The following is a 17,935-nucleotide window of genomic DNA, read 5'->3' on the forward strand; positions in this document are numbered from 1 at the left end:
AGCTTTCAGCAGTGTTTGATATAATGGCAAGTGATTTTCTAGTACCAAATTAGCAATTTAGCATGATTACTCAAGTATAAGGTGCTGGAGTGATGGCTGCTGGAAATGGGGCCTGTCTAGATTTGATCAAAAAAAAAAAAAAAAAATTCAAATAGTGATGGTGCTGTTACATCAGTAATGTCCTGACTATACATTGTGATCAGTTGAATGGCACTTTGGTGAATTAAAATACCAATTTCCTTCCAAAACAAAAAAATCTGTACATTATTCCAAACTTTTGGCCGACAGTGTGTGTGTGTGTGCGTGTGCATGTGTGTGTGTGTGTGTGTGTGTGTGTGTGTGTGTGTTTGTATATATATATTTATATATACACTACCGGTCAAATGTTTTGAAACACTTACTCTTTCTTTATTTTATTTTATTTCTTCACATTTTAGAATAATAGTAAAGTCATCAAAACTATGGAATTAACATAAATGGAACTATGGGAATTATGTTGTGATAAATATAAATCAAAACTGTGTTATATTTTAGCATCTTCAAAGTAGTCACCCTTTGCCTAGAATTTGCAGACATGTACTCTTGACATTTTCTCATCCAACTTCTTGAGGTATCACCCTGGGATGCTTTTTAAACAGTATTGAAGGAGTTCCTATCTATGTTGGGCACTTATTTGCTGCTTTACTTTATTATTTGGTCCAAGTCATCAATTTAAAAACGTTTTAATTTTTTATTATTAAATTTTAGTTTTATAATGAAATAAATTAATATGGTGGCACAATTATATTTTTGTCTACAAAACTAATTTCATACATTTAAGCATATGCCTTCAGATCAAAAGATTTTTAAGATCCTGAGAAACATTTCAGTCAAGTGTTTCAAAAGTTTTGACCGGTAGTGTATATATATTACCTCTGGGGACAGTTTTGCTCCCAAACTATTATAAACTCCACCCACCCAGCAACTACACTTTTACAAAGATGGTTCACTGGCTGTTTATAAAATTCACCTTTAATGCTGAGTGCGCTTACAATGTGTTTTCGATTATCCACACTCACCAGTGCGCCTACAGTGCCTGTGTTTGCATTTGTGCGTCTCTCTCTCTCTCTCTCTCTCTCTCTCTCTCTCTCTCTCTCTCTCTCTCTCTCTCTCTGACGTCACAACACACACACACACACACACACACACACACTTTGCTGTGTCTCGGTGCTGCAGTTCTTCAGAGTAACGGGACAGAGGTGAATTATTACAGTTCAAATGCCGTATCTGCGCGCAAATGCGAGGACATAAAATGAATATTCAACACATCCGTGGATTAAACAACGCAGAGAAAACACAACAGAGGCATCTTTGTTAGCCAAACGTTTGGGAGTTTTTGAAGCTTTTAGGAATTTGGGGAGTTACGATTCAGTTTTGGGATAAATTTGTTGGATTTCTGTGTCACAACCACAAGTAAGTACAAGGCTTTACTATATGAAAAATATAGGTGATATGTTTTTTTCACGATTATTTAAACTAGTATTTTTATTTATTTATTTATTTTTTACTTATATTCTTTTTGCTCCACCCAAAAAAACAAAACAAAACATGAAATCACATTTATACTGCCATACACTTTATGGTCATGATTAAAGTAGTGTCTACTCTATACTGATATTTAACACTATAATAAATATACATAGGCCTACCGATAGACGTAAGGCCACATTACCTGTTAATCATGCAACTTTCGTATCTCAGAGGCATTAACGCGTGGCAGTATTCGACGGAGGAGGCTGAGGAATTATATATATATATATATATATATATATATATATATATATATATATATATATATATATATATATATATATATATATAAACTCACTACTCTCAGCACCTAATTAGTTTAGCCACCCTCATATTAGATTAGAGATGCTTATATTTGAAGAAAGCCTGCAGATATGACCCTTTGAAGTTTTTTTGTAGGCTATGCATTTTGTTGCCAAAGGTGACAAAGTTCTGTGTTTGCACTAATTTACTAAAACCAACCCCACTCTTCCCACATAGACTATACACTCACAAGAAGATGATAACATGTACCTAACAACAGTGGACTTGTCCCATTCGGTTTTTATTTATTTATTTATTTTTTAAAGGCACTGTGCAACAACCAGATGTGGTCCTTTATAAATTCAGATTGTTAGCAGTCAAACATCCCTGGCCCTTCTGGCCAACTCCAAAAAACATGCCTTGGAATCTGTATGTATACCTATTCAGACATGATTCAGGTTAATTCAACACTAACCTTAATAAAGTGTTCTCTAGTTTTAAAGTCATTAAACATAATATCTTTGTTTACTGTAAGCATTATTTTTTCCATACAACAAAAGTAAATGGTTACTGGGACTGCCAAGCTGTAAAATAAATAATTAAACAAATGTATTGAATGTAGTCCTTCTGACTCATGTGCTATATTCCAAGTCTTCTGAAGTCATGTGATAGCTTTGTTTTAGCAATAGGCCCAAATTATTCAGTTATTCATTGATAATCCTGTCCTCTAAGACAACTGTCACATCCCACTTGAACTTGTCTTGAAAAATTGCACCTTTAGACTGCCAGGTTTGACCATATTTATGACAAACACCATGGGTTCTTGTGTGTCTTTGTATGGAGCCCCGCAGAGTACAGGGAGAGAATTTATTTTTTTAAATAGGTTTCTGTTCCCTCTATGGCAGCAACTAACGATTATTTTGATAATCGACTAATCTAACAATTATTAGAACGATTATTCGACTATTCAGGCGATTATTGCAACAATTAATTATTAGCTCTTAACCGACTATTCAGCTTGTGCCTCGACTTAAAAGGTTGTATTAAACGTGTGTAATGGTGGCCAGCTGATAGATAGCTGTGCAATATGTATAAACCTCACTCTCCTGACCTCAAGAGGTGCACTAGCGACTGACATTAGAGGCTGTAGCCTTTAGCCTCCTTGTTAGCGCACCCGCCTCCCATGCTGGAGACGCCGGTTCGAGTCCCATACAGAGCAGGTAGAACAGGAGCGTTACAATGGTGCCGTGACCCGGATGGGAGTGAGGTTTAGGGGAGTGAGTGTAACGGTGGCCAGTTGATAGATAGCTGTGCAATGTGTATAAACCTCACTCTCCTGACCTCAAGAGGTGCATTAGCGACTGATGCTAGAGGCTGTAGCCTTTAGCCTCCTTGTTAGCGCACCCGCCTCCCATGTAGGAGATGCCAGTCAAATCCAGTACAGAGCAGGTAGAACAGGAGCATCACGTGTGCTTACTAACAATAAAGAAGACAAAATCATCTTTTAAAAATACCTCTAAATGATATCCACTAAATTACAAGATTAAAATTTTTTTTTTGTTGTTATTAAGTGAATAAAATTCACTGCAAAAAATAAATAAAAATACTATTGTAATCAAGAGTTTTTGTCTTGTTTTCCATTTAAATTGTCTAAAAATTCTTAAAACAAGATACAGTTACTTGAGAAGCAACATATAAGATATTAAGACTTGCTTTCAGAGAATGTATCTTGAATTTAAGTGTATTTTGTATATAAGTGTAGTTTTTCACTTGTTCATACTTTTGCCAGTGCAGTAAAGAAAAAATATACTCATATACAAGATATGTTCTCTAAAAGCAAGTCTAAATATCTAATATGATGCTTCTCATGTAAATGTATCTTGTTATAACTAGGCTATTTTTAGATATTTTAAAATAATTAAATATTAAATATTGTATTCAACATTCTCCAATAAAATATTTTTTTTTTTCTGCAGTATAGCTCCTAAAGCTATGTTGTTTTAAAGGTGATTTAAATATTATTTTTGGAAAACAAGCCAAAAACGACTAATCAAAAATGCATTTCTTTGCATTGTATAATGGGCTAAGACTACACTCTCTCACCTTTATGTTCACTTCGATCCATCTTTAACTCACAAAAACAAATTCACTCTTCTAAATAGAGCTGCGTATCACCGATTTTCTTCACAATAAGATACACACCGTGACACATACAGTATATTGTGATTCAATACGTCGAAAGCCATCTCATATTATAATCTTGCTGCAGCAAACGCTCAGTGTGCATCAGCCGTGTTCAGTTTCAATCTCTCCCCCTTCACGCGACCCACAGAAGCGGCGCTGACCGCACAGAGAAATGCCATTTTCTGAGTTTGTTTATGACCCAATTCTTATTATTGAACTTTAATAAAGGATGCATTAATGATATAATGCCCGGTTGTTTGCCTTTTAGATGCTCTGACATGCATGTTTTACTTAAGCAGAATGCCAGATCTGGCTCTGCTTGATTTCACGATGACAGTGCTTCTGTATTTACTTATTTTGTATTTTTGCATTATAATTCCCTCATACTTTGCAATCTAAATAACCTGAAGCTGTTTGGAAAGTTTAGAGTGCATCTGTGCTGTGAGCTGTGTAATTCTTCCTCTCCTCTGTCAGGCTCAAGCTGCAGTGCTGCTCTCACGCTTCATCATTAAGAGTTTAATGTGATCTCATGTTAAGTTACATTAGATCAAACGACTATTCGACAACAAACATTTTTGTCAACAATTTTTTATTGTCGATGTTGTCTATAACATTGACTAAACGTTTCAGCCCTAGTTCCCTTGTAACGTTCCGCTTCATTAGCATAGCTACACAAGAATGAAGGTACTTATCTTTCCTACTGTGAATGAATGTTAAAACGTACAATGAAGAAGACCAGACATAAGCAGTATGAAAAACCCAAAGTGTTTTAAACATGTAAATACCAATAAACAAACAGTGATCACAACAATTACCAGTACCGTGCACAAAGTACGAGTGTGTGCGTGTGTGTGTGAGTGTGAAGCTTTTCAAAGTTCCAGTGCTCAATATATACAAGGTGAGATTGTTTCGGTCTCATCGTAATGACAGTTAATGTCCCGGGAGCGCGAAATCCAACCAGCGCGATGTTGAATGTTCCTCTCTGGTAAGTAATCCAATATGGTAGAAAACACCACAAAGAGACGAATAGAGTCCTCTATCCTCCAACTCGAATGCGCGAAACAGTAATCCTTAGAACGTACGTATATCCAATAACACTCATGAATGTAAAACACCACTTCCTTCTCGCCGTTTACCGGCTTCTTTTGTATCCTTGTTTACTTCCGCATACGGGGCTTAGTCCGTCACATGATTGCACATGACTGAAGTCTCACAGGAAGTAACACAGGAACCAAACACCATATTAGGGCAAACAGAAAATGACAGGAATAAAACAGCATAATTATCTTTACCACTTGTGGACACATTTATCTGTGGTTATACTGATTAATCCCCTTATGTGGCTTTGCTGCACCCTCACAAAAAGTGTTCTTTTGCAATAAGTTTTGCATTCCCTCGCAAAAGATTTGCGTTTCCCCGCAATAACTTTATACATCCTTTATGATAATTTTTAATACAATAACCATATTTTAACCATGACATTCATGGTAAAACTATACTTATAATGCAGGAAAACGGGAACTATGGTAATAAAAATCATAATCATTCTGCAAAATAGCATGATTAGTTTTAGTATAGTAACACCATGGTTAATCTGTGATACATGTACATGATTCTTACTGTACTTCAAAAAAGTAAGTAAATGGCTATATGGTTGCTGCAAGTTTACAATGATGAAATACCATGGACATGGTTAATTTTCATAAGGACATCTTTTTTTTACATTGAAACCATTGTTTACCAATCAAACTTCATACATAAAGTCATGGTAAATTGTCTGGTTATGGTCTTACTACAAATACCATAGTTGAACTACAGCTACTGTAGTAAAAACATGGTAAATGTTGTGGGTACTGTAGTTTTACTACAAATAGCATAGTTCAACGATGGTTACTATAGTAAAGCCATGGCTAATTTTTGTAAGGGATGAATAGAGGTGTTGCGAGGGAACCCAAAATTATCCAGAGGGAACACAAAATTTGTTGTTAGTGTAACCGCTCCTGCTTGACCTGCTCCGAGTGGGATTCGAACTGATGTCAACCGGCATGGTAGGCGGGCACGCTAACAAGAAGTCTAAAGGCTTCAGCCTCTACCGTCCGTCGCTAGTGTGCCTCTTGATGCCAGGGGAGTGAGGTTTACAAATACTGCACAGCTATCACGTACCAGCTGGCTCCTGTTACATAAGCAAAGGCAAAACTTTTTGTTAGGCATCACAGAACTATTTCAGAAAATAAATGATGTGGTATGTCTTGTTTAGAAACCAATATAAAGCTGTGTGGTTTACTTTTATGGTGTTTCTTTGTCATTTTTGGAGCTTGACAGCTCCAGTCTCCATTTAATTTCATTGTATGGAAAAGAGCAGCATCAACAGTCTGCTAACCTTCTTGTGTTTCATGGAAGAAAGAAAGTAATACGGGATTAAATTGCAGATAAGTGTGCATAAGCAAAAATATTTAAAATTCTGTATTTTCCTCCTTGAACTCGACTATTGTAGTTGTGTGAGATTAACTTGATGCAACACATTATGTAGAGAAAAGTGAATACATTCAACCAGCACAAGGCCACACCTTTCCACCTACTTCATTTCATTGTGCACTTTTCAAAAGTCTAGACCTAACATATTTTGTGCCAGTGGTTTAATCTGTCCAGTGATTGGTCTTCTGTGAGCTAGACAGGAAAACTTCCCCTTTACAAACAACACACATGGTTCTCCATCACCTCCGAGGTCAGGACTGGGTGCAGCTGGGTTGCAAGTATTGGTTACTGCCCTTCCTGCTCTATGTAAGAACTGCTGAAGGGAGATATCAAACTCTAAAATGTGTTCAGTGGCCTTCAATTAAGGGCAGTAGCTTTTTCTAAATAAATGGGCCCAGTGGGCATGGCTTGGAGGTCCCTTCACTTGGTGGAGTGTGCAAGGATATAACTTGCTATTTTCATATGTGTGGTTCTGTTTTTGATATGGGTTTTGGTTTGTTGCTTTGGGATGTGTGAGACATTGGGTTAGGGTAGGTTTGTAGTACTTTTTTTTTTTAAAACAATTCTTTTAGTTAAGCTATAAGATTCACTGATAAACATTGCATTATCCTCGTATGATAAGGTTTGTTGTGGAGTTGGTGTCAAACTGTTATCTTTATAGTTTTACATCCTTACTGAGTTTATGGTGCCTAATCTGGTGTACTTCAAAGTCTCAAAGTCATCTTTGTGTGATGACTTCTCTTGCTTTATTTTACTTAAAGTAGAGTGAATATCACAAAAACTCTCCCAGGCATCTCTGCCTGTCATATTTCACTCCAAAATGAAAAGATATTTTTTTTTTGTTTCAATATTAAGATATTATTTTCATAAACCTGCCTATTCTTATTAACATTTGTAATACTGTAATACATTAATTTATACAGAAAATTACTGCAATTTAGTAAATTTCCTATTCATACCAAGCCAGAATTTTCAGTATGAATGCTTCTTGCAAACAAGCTTTTAAACAGGAACAATAGATTTCTATGGCACTATTCACACCTGGGCAGACTGCGATGAAAACTGACTGATCAATGAGATAAGTGCTTTTAGTCATATGTCCCGAGCCGCTGCAGCAACAAAATCTAGCGTGTAGTGGGGTGCTAATGCAACCAATAAGTTACTGACCAAACAGACAAGAAACACCTAAAGAAGTTAAACTAGGAACCAGTGTTGAAGATGGAAATGGAGCAGCTCTTCTGTTTGGTATATGAGCACAAGGAATTATTTGATAAACACCACAGCAGCTACAAAAAAGCAGAGAGGGGGGAGTTATTATGTCAAGGAACTGCAGAAAAAATCCGAATGGTGAGTTTTTATTAAATGTATATTATTTTAAGTAATCTTGCAATTATGAAATTGTTATCAGGCTTTACCAATGTTTTCATTAATGTTTGTATGTTGTGCACCAGGTGTACTGGAATCAAATTGCATTTTCTATTGTTCGGGAGTGACTATGTACTATTCACATCTTAGGTTTGGTCCTGGTGTGAATAGACCAACCCAGTCTCATGAAAATTTTTACATATTTTAAGAGTTGGCTATTTTGTATGATTTTGTACGAGTTTGTTCATATAAATTTGTACAATTTCATCGCATGCAAATGTCCGGATGTCTAATACATAAGTAAACGTGAATTTCGCATACGAGGTGTTAAGGACCTGCTTATTAATATTATGCCCTTACCCAAACCCCTTATCTAAACCTAATCGATCAGTAGAGTGTGCAGACATGATGGAAAGCTGTTGTGTGTGACAGAAGCAAGTAATTGTCACGTATTAGATGGAAACAATGTCCAGCAAAGTCATTGGCTGTAGTGAAAGTTGTACGAATTCATACGAGTGCAGTCATAAGATATTATACGAATTAGCCAAATTAAGAAAAGTCGTATGAATCCTTACTATTTCGCCATGAGAGTGTGTAGAAATAGACCTTCAACGGCAGTTTGTCTCGCAAATTCATCTATTGTTCGTTTCGTATTTAGTGTGAATCAGTGGTGTAGTCAGGGCCATACGCACTTATATGCTGTATGCTTACTTTGTTCCCAGGGCTGTTTGCGTATAATGACTTATAAGGATCAATATTTGTGTATACCCTCAGTATACCTCTTGTTTTGCTGCTTCAGAAGTCCATAATCTACTGTCATGTTAGTTTCCCTTTAATTGTATTGGATGCTGCTTTGTGAAACTGGTGATATTTTGTTGTAATTGGTGCATTATCACTTGAATTCTGCCATTCTCCACCCCTGACATCCGTTGTCACCGCCATCATCTACTGAGGGAATTTGTGAGTGGAGAGAGAGAGAGAGAGAGAGAGAGAGAGAGAGAGAGAGAGAGAGTCACACTCACGCTGAAGCAGTATGAGGTATAATTAATTTAAAAAAATATGCCAAATGTCCTGTAAAATAAGGAATCGTCCCATAATTAAGGGGAAAAAATTGCATTCCGTAAGAAATCCATACGCAATGCCATATGTCCCATATTTTAGCATTACACACCTAAACTGCAGAGAATGTTTCACAAATCGAGAGAAATGGACCTGAAACACACACCTTTCGTGTGAGTTGTGTGAGATATCCGCTCTTGCTTTATACACTGCACTCTGGGGGAAAAGATCAGTGACAATCAGCGCACATCTTCTGTCATGTTTTCTGTCAGAAGCAAGATCATTTTGTCAAAATTATATAACAATAGAGTGCATGTTAATTGTTTCCCACCATTAGGTTTTTAAAACACCAGTAAGCGCACCTATTCATGACATGCCATTACATTTTATTGCATCTGTCAGAGCTCGTTCTGGAAGAGAGGTAGGTAAGAAAAACTGCAGCACTTTTGATACAAAATAAAAGTACAGTAGTACAGGTTTATTTAAAACACTTAACATGATTTTCTTACATTTCCCTTGTGATAAACACTATTTACTGCCAAAACAACGACACTAATCCAAGGAGAAATAAACTATTTTCATGTTATGCATTTTCTCTCCATTTCTCTCTTCTTCCTGGTCGTTGTATTAAAGCATTTTTCATTTCAAGTTTAGTAGGGAAAGTTCGCACTGAAAGTCGTTTGGATCCGTCTGCGCTGTTTTTCAATGTAAAGCAGCGTCTCGCACAGGAACGCCTGTAAATATGGGTCATTATTACAATTCTGTGACATTTAAGTCCCCATTACATGTGTGTGTGTGGTATTTATTAGGGGTGTAACGGTACATGAATTTGTCCCGAACCACCACGGTTCGGTGCATGCAGTCAGACGAAGAATACGTTTGAGTCAGTCACAGGCGAGCCACACTCCAATCCAGAAGGGGGCGTGCGTGGTAATGCAACACTGTTTGCTAACCACCACAACAGGAAAAGGAGCAGAAGAAGAAGAGACCATCTACGCACCAACCCAAAACAAGAATGGCTTCTATTAATACACAAGTTTTATTTTCATTATTCTATTTATTTTGTACTTTTATAACACAAGAGATGCTTTTCAGTTTTGTAGCTTTTTGTGACCAAATACCTTTTGTTTGTTTTTTTATCAACCCTTTAAAAACATATGGCTTATGCAAGAGTGCATTCTGTTTACTGCTTAGTGCTTAATACACTAAATGAGGCTGTACTGTACCAACTACCTCAAGGGGGACTAAATGCCGCTAGGTGGAACAAACGTCCTGGTTACTTTTGTAATCTCCGTTCCCTGATGGAGGGAACAAGACGTTGTGTTGATGTAGTGACACTAGGGGTCACTCTTGGGAGAAGATATGTGAGGTCGGTTGCCGAGCGCAGTTCCTACATCAATCCTGGGTCAGAACTACCCTCTTGCAGTTCTTTTAGCGCCTTGGCCTGGTGTACTTGCAGGAGAGCCATGGCGTACAGGGCGGCTTGTCCAGCGGCACCGCAGGCCACAGTCATCGGGGACGACGTAAACCTACAGGCCCTGGATGGGAGCTTCGAGCGCCCGTGCCAGGTGGCAGCTCTCTGCAGACACAAGTGCACCGCGAGCGCCTTATCCACCTGGGGGATCACCGGATACCCCCTGGCCGCTCCACCATCGAGGGTAGTGAGAGAGGGGTAGCTGAAAGACCGGGACTGGGCAGTAAAAGGTGCCTCCCATGATCTTGTCAGCTCCTCATGCACAATGGGGTGTGGCTGTGGGCGGCGCACTGAGCCCAGGAACCAATCGTCGAGCCGCGAGGGTTCAGGGGAGAGTGGAGGGTTCCACTCTAGCCTGACGCTCGCAGCCGCCCGGGAAAGCATGTCCATCATTTCCGCGTCGGCGTGAGACTGGGCGACCATTCCTAAAGGAGGAAGCCCAGCCGAAGCCTCTGCGTCAGACTGGACGAGCCCGCTCTCCAATGCTGCGCTCGATAACACATCGTCTTCCCAATTTCTGAACAAGAAGTCGAACTCGCACTGAGAGGAGCCAGCGGTCTCATGCGAGAGCACGATCGGGGCAAGCGAGCATGCTGGGGAATGGGAGGTTCATGGGGGTATACCTGGCGGAGGTGGTCCCATTGATGTCCCCAAATCGCCCTCAGTGCTAACCGACGCGGCCTCAAACCCATAGGTAGAAGGGCCGGTGCAGGGAGCCGCTGGGGTGGCTTGCTTTCTTACGAAGGCAAGCCGCGACCACAACGTTGCCATGGTCATGTTCTCACAATGAGGAACATGGTCATGTTCTTGCTGCTCTTTTTGTGAATGAAAATATACTCTTTTTGAATATACTCTGTTATTTTTGCTCTGCCGAAGTGCCCAGGGGTGTTTTCTGCACTCCATGGGTGCAGAGAGGGAGAAGCTGCTGAAATGCGCTGTAAATCCAGCAGTTTTGAGGTGCGTTTTTGGAGGGAGTTGAATTCAGTGCACTGAATTCAACTGCTCTGCTCCGAAGAGAAAATCTGAATGAGTGGTTGCATACCAGCTCCTTTTATACCCATATATCCGGGAAGTGGCATGCAAATTCCACTCGTCAATTCTCATTGGCCTTTTTTCAAAAAAGCAGAGATGTATGGGGCTCCCAAGAGTGACCCCTAGTGTCACTACATCGACACAACGTCGAGTGAGTGATAGATAGGGAACATAAAGATGCTCTCTTTGTTTGCAAACCAAAACTATGTTTTGTAGCTAAACATGGTTAGTTTGCTACAAGCTTAAAATATATGCAGTCCTCATTAACAGTGCCTGAGTTAAAACTTGACTGAAGAGTAGGCCTAAATTAGCAAAACTTAAACATATTCAGGCTTGAACTGTAGCATCTTCAGATACAAACATTAGAAAGTATTCTGTGTGCAAAATGCAACACCATGAACACTATACAGTATATACTGCTATGCTGTTCACCTTATTCAGCCCCACCCCTTTTCAGTGTTCCACTCTTCCAGATTTTGTCATCTAACTCACAGTTTGTATTGAAGCTACTGAGAAGAGTTTATTAAAAAGGAATACATGTAAGAGCACAGAAAGTATTTTAAAGTCAACACCACTTTATTATGTGAAAATGCTAGTGAGGTGTTTTGCTGTCAGTGTAAATGATCGTTTTTCCCAGAGAGATAAATTGGACCTGACAGATCACATTCGGACAGCTATAACACACTGCACTTCTTCATGATACAAGTGTTTCATTATTATACTGTACGTGGAATTCTGCTTAATTTGTAGGTTTCAACTTGTTAATAATTTGTGTTAAAATGTGTAGTTGACATGAAATTTCCAACAGTGTCAGCTCGTATTATTTCCCATGAAAGTTCATGACATTAAAGGATAATACTTTTGAACATTTTAATATTAAGTTGTCACCACACATTTTTAAAAGGCTTAAATGTAATTAAAATATTTGTAAACTGAATATAAATTAAAACATCCACTTTCACACACACATGTGTATGTATGTGTTGTGTGTGTGGTTTTACCCCTTCCTCTGTCCCGGTTTAACACTCAAAAAATCTGCTCACCTTCACTATAAGATGAGGCCAGAGGTGTCATTCAGTGATATTTTTAATGATTTTCTGTTTTCTCTTGGAGTTTCATAAGCTCAGAGGCATTACAGTACGTCCACAGTATAAAGGTAGGATCTTTTTGGATTTATGAATGAAGTTCTCTTGTATTAAAATCTCCCCATCTACTTCCAGTTTTTATGACATCCCCTAAACACTATAAAATACTCATGATAACTTTGGCAACTCCACAACCTGTAAATCCACTTCGCTAGCTAATAACACTTTGATACCAACACCAAAGTTTCAAGACAACATTTTAAAGATGGCTGTGCACTAGTTTCACTGGCACATAAGGTGAATATGTCAATTTTATATGCCATATTGTTAACACATATGTGTTCTCTCATTTAGAAGGATAAAACAAATTTAGATATTATATTAGAAATGGGAAAACAGGTTTATCATGGGGGATGCTTTTTTTTTTATAATCTTAACAGTTGATGTTCACATTTGGCTTTTATAGCAGATGGCTTCTCACACCCACCCCCGCTACATACTTGGCTATATTAGCATGAACTGCTGTGATATAACTTTTGGCCTACATAAGCCAGTTTAAATGGGTTAAATTGAACAGTTCCATTCATATTTCCATTTACACGTGTTCCTGTTTAATGGCTTAATTCTGATTGACGACTGATGAAGCCTCCACCAATTTGCTTATGATTCAGTTTCACTTCAGTTTGACATCAGTGTTTCTACCCTATAGTATAGCCTTGTGGCTTTTGTCCTGAAAATTGTAAAGCACTTTGGTCCAAGCAGTTATCATCACATTTTGCACTTTTTATATTTTTACAAATTCATAACGTGGTAAAATGTGTCACCAAGTGGCATGATTGCAGGATTAAAAACAGATCTGTTTTCTTAAACAGATGCTTTAATAAAATACTGTTGTCGTATTTTTATCAGGTAATCATAATTTCTAAGCCTAAATGTTTCCATTTTTAAAAAAAGGAGGCATCACTTTTGAAGGTTTCATTCAAATGTGCATTTGACTGATTTCATTTCCAGGGAAACTAAAAAAGAAAAGCATTTTGTCAAAGATTGTGAAACTAGTGACATTTTGGTATTGACACACACATGCTAATGTTTTTGATATGGTATCTTCAGTACTGTGCAAAAGTCTTAGGCACATAAGATGTCTCACAAAAGCATTTGTCTTAAGATGGTTATTTATATCTTCAGCTTTAGTATGTCAAAAGGAAATATAAATGTTAGACTTCCAAACATTTGCAAATAGAAAAGATTAGAATAGAAGAACAGGGAGCCCTGCAACAGATGTCATGGCCCCCACAAAGCCCCCAACTCAACATTGTGTCAGTCCGAGATTACATAAAGAGACAGAAGCAGTTGAAACAGCCTAAATAGATAGAAGAACTGTGGCAAATTCTCCAAGAAGCTTGAAACATCCTATCTGCCAACAACCAAGAAAAACTGTGTCCAGGTGTACCTAGGAGAATTGGCGCCGTTTTAAAGGCAAAGGTGGTCACACCGAATATTGATTTAGTACGGGACACTTGAGCATTTTGAGCACTTCAATACAGGGGTAGTCCCCCTTCGAGCATTTCACCGTCCATTTTGCCATATTGAACAATGTCTTCAATACCAGACATTTCATAATCTGACCGTGGGGTGGGGTTTGGGTCCCCCTTGAAGCTAAAATACGGGACAGTGGGCATCCCATTCGGGACATCTTCATTTCTGCTAAAATATGGGACGTCCAGGCTAATATGGGACAGTGGTCGAGCGTGAATTGAACGTTTCTTTTCTTCTTTTTTTTTTTTTTTTTACTCCACTAAGTTAGGTTTAGGGTTGGCATTTGGGGGTACAGTTAATAAATTATGCATTCCACTTTTGGTGCCCCTCTGTGGACATTTCACCTGAAAACTATAGTTCACACGTGCTCATGCATTCAACAACAATTCTCTCTTTGGCCACTGGGGACAGTGAATAGAATTTCAGAAAGCACAGATCGATGTCAGCTGAAGAACTTTCAACCTATTGTCAGCAAATTTACAGTGAAATCAGTCCCCCCCCCCGTTTCAAATCACCCCACAGCATCTCAATAGGATAAAAATCCGGGCTTTGACTTGGCCATTCCAGAACTCGCCATTTCTTTCTTTTGAGCCATTCCTTGGTGGATTTACTGGAATGTTTTGGGTCATTGTCATGTTGCATAGTCCACATCCGCTTCAGCTTCAATTTTTGGACAGATGGTCTTACATTTTCCTCAAGCACCCTCTGATACAATGAAGAATTCATAGTGGATTCTATGATAGTGAGCTGGCCAGGCCCTGCTGCAGAAAAGCAGCCACAAACCATGACATTTCCACCTCCATGCTTCACAGTTGATATGAGATTCTTGTGCTCAAATGATGTCTTTGCTTTGCGCCACACATGTCTTCTGTTACTGTGCCCAAATAATTCAACTTTGGATTCATCTGTCCAAAGCACATTTTTTCAGAAGTCCTGGTCTTTGTCTAGGTGCTCTCTGGCAAACTTTAGTCTTGCCCTGATGTTTTTTTTTTTTTGTTTTGTTTGTTTTTTTTTGACAGCAAGGGTTTCCTCCTTGCACACATCTCATGCAAATCAAATTTGTGCAGTCTCTTTCTTATGGTAGATGCATGTACTTTGACATCAGCTGTGGCAAGAGCTACCTGTAGGTCCCGAAATGACATTTTAGGATTGTTGGAGACTTCTTTAAACGTCCTGCGGTCTGCTTTTGGGCTGAACTTGCTAGGACGGCCTGACCTGGGCATGTTGGCAGTTGTTTTAAATGTTCTCCACTTGTAAATTATTTTTCGGACAGTGCAAAGGCTCCTCCACAATCCTCTCTAATGATGTTCTAATTTTTTGCACCTGATGTGGCGCACCTGATTCTAATTTTATGCATTTTAAGTAGTAAATAAATGTGGGGGTGTCCTATCTTTTCCCTCACCAAAAATTGCATTTCTATTAAGTACATTTTACAAATAATTTTAAAAAGACATTTCTTCAGTTGTTTTAATTTATTTATATTACCTCCATCTCTCAATATTGTTAAAATGAAGATCTAATGTCCATATGTTGAAAAAGACAAAGGTTTTCATAGGGTGTCCTATCTTTTTCACATGACTGTATGGCCATGCCAGAGCCTTAGGGTGCCAGAGGAAGCAAGGGAAAGTTACTATTACAGCCTCTGCAACTGGGTGCAAGTTTGGGTGGAACAACTTTTGGCAGGAGTATGCCAAACAAGTATTTAAGACACTGATTACAAGATCTGCATGAGGGGACCAAGTGAAGGACTGAAACAAATAACTGTCCCCAAACTAAGCTGTCTTTGTGGGGTCTGGATGATGTTCTTGAATAGTTGTTCTAGGATGAAGAATACTGGATGCGGGTTCCGGGAAAGTGCTTTGTTTGTCGTGAGTTCTCAGTTTCAAAAACTTTACACCAGTATTGACATTATCACTTGTAATATGTCTTTTGTAGAGCACAATTACTTTTGAAACATGAAAATCCACTGCTTTACTGGATCGTTAAGAGTTTGCAGATGTATGCCTTATTATGGGCATAAATTAGCAGCATTTTGATGTTTCCAACGCGAACATCTTATTCTTTGTAACAATTTGGTTTCATTGCTTTTTTACAGGATGAGTGCAGAACAATGCCTGCATTGTGCTCTCAGACAGGCAGGGGACCAATACTGAAATGGAGCTAGGCTGGTGCTGTTGCTCATTCCCCAACCTGATTCTCACAAAGTTTTCCTGCACAATATTTTATTATAAAGTAATGTTTGATTTTGGTGCCATTTTAAAGTAATGATTAGAAACATTAACTTTTACAGTTGTAATAAAAATGCAGGAGTCATAGATAATAGAGTCACCCTAATAGATTTAATATGAATCAGTTCTGTTATAATACCAACAAGTGTTACTACAGGAAAAAAAAAACATGATACATTTGAGTAGTCTAAGGGTGATGATGTGTAGATTGTTGTTTCCCCCTTTTCCTCGTCAGTGCTGTTTATAATGTCGAGGCTGTATAGCCGTTTAAGATATTTGACTTCCTTCAAAGAGCTGTAATGTAAAACAACCTGTGTAAAATTTCTAATGGGTTGCATAAGTTTTGTGATCTGCGGCGCAATATCGATGGAGTCTGGTTGAATCTAGCATGTGATTACCCTGAGAAGATCTGCGCAATCCTGTCCTGGAGCACGCATAATGATAAAGTGTGGATAATGGGGGAAGCCAGGTTAATGCGCACTTCAGAGATAGAACAGTGCAGAGCGGTTCACTTGCGTGAGTGGGTCTGTGATAGAGAAAATCAGGCTTCAATCCCGTCACACAAAAGATGGGCCTGCATTTCAGACAAAAATAATATTTACACCTTATAAAGCACTGAATTCAATTTAATTTGCTTCAGCAGCATGACATTCACTGAATTTTTTATGCAGGAAAAATCCTGAAAATGTCACGCTCTAAAATGGTTAGTGAAAGTGATGGAGTTAACTGCCCCTGCCGAGTTCTACCCGCATTTGGCGGATGTTATTATTAAGCCCTGTATATACTGTAAAAAAAAAAAATGGACACTTTGTGGTTGTCAAACATAAGTGGTGAAATAAAGTTCATGTGATGAACTACACTTGTGGTTACTGCTATGGCACCTGTGTGAACAGGACATTTTCTAATCATATGGGGGCCCTAAGCGAACCCCCCCCCACCGGATTCAGGCCCAACTAAGAATGACACCACAATACAGTCTTCAACAAATTTGAATATTGTAACTTAAAATTGGAATATATTAACTACACACACACACACACACACACAAAGAATTACAATAAATAAATAAAAATGAACAATAAATAATTATGTAAATGAACAAATAATTACTATTAATAACAATACAAAACTATATACAATGGGACACGACTGCAAAATGTTAGCAAACTAATTGTTGCAATATAATACATGACAATGAATAAACACCATCTTGCCATGTAGCTGGCTTACATTAATTTCTTATCAGTGGTCTGGCTGTGTTTCTCCTCCTCTTCCTTTTTCTTTATTCCACTCCTGACTTGTAGGTGCGCTTCATGATGATGAAAAACTCTTTTAGCTTGTGCACATCTAGCTATAGCTTTCTTCTTGCAGTTACATTCTCCCTTCCCTCCCGGGCCACAAGTGGGACCCCTATAACTGCCTAACTGAGCCATAACAGCTGCCTGAGTGTTTTCAGACCTGTAGGTCATTTAAATTGTTCCGAAACAGTGGCAAAATTTTTACAATGTTGCATTTTCTTCTTAGTTTGGTTCACTTTCACAAGGCAAAATTTCAAATAGATTAGAGACCACCTCATTCAGGAGGATCGATTGTTTTGGTGCAGATCCGAGTGCTATTGCTGTGTTCATATATGCTTAAATTAACCGAAACAAGGGAGAAAACGCACCAGGTTCCGAATCAAACGT

General features: G+C 38.4%; 1 protein-coding gene across 2 annotated transcripts in view; it reads left to right on the forward strand.

The window, feature by feature from the left end:
* Positions 1-1,206: 1,206 nt before the first annotated feature.
* Positions 1,207-17,935, forward strand: part of LOC127432643 (lysophosphatidic acid receptor 1-A) — a 63,719-nt gene continuing 46,990 nt past the window's right edge. For both annotated transcript variants that reach the window (XM_051683961.1, XM_051683960.1), the window contains exon 1: positions 1,207-1,452. The gene's annotated coding sequence lies outside the window, so the exon portion shown is untranslated. The remainder of the gene's footprint in view (positions 1,453-17,935) is intronic.

This window comes from Myxocyprinus asiaticus, chromosome 42 (genome assembly GCF_019703515.2).
Source record: "Myxocyprinus asiaticus isolate MX2 ecotype Aquarium Trade chromosome 42, UBuf_Myxa_2, whole genome shotgun sequence".
Classification (NCBI taxonomy): Eukaryota; Metazoa; Chordata; class Actinopteri; order Cypriniformes; family Catostomidae; genus Myxocyprinus; species Myxocyprinus asiaticus.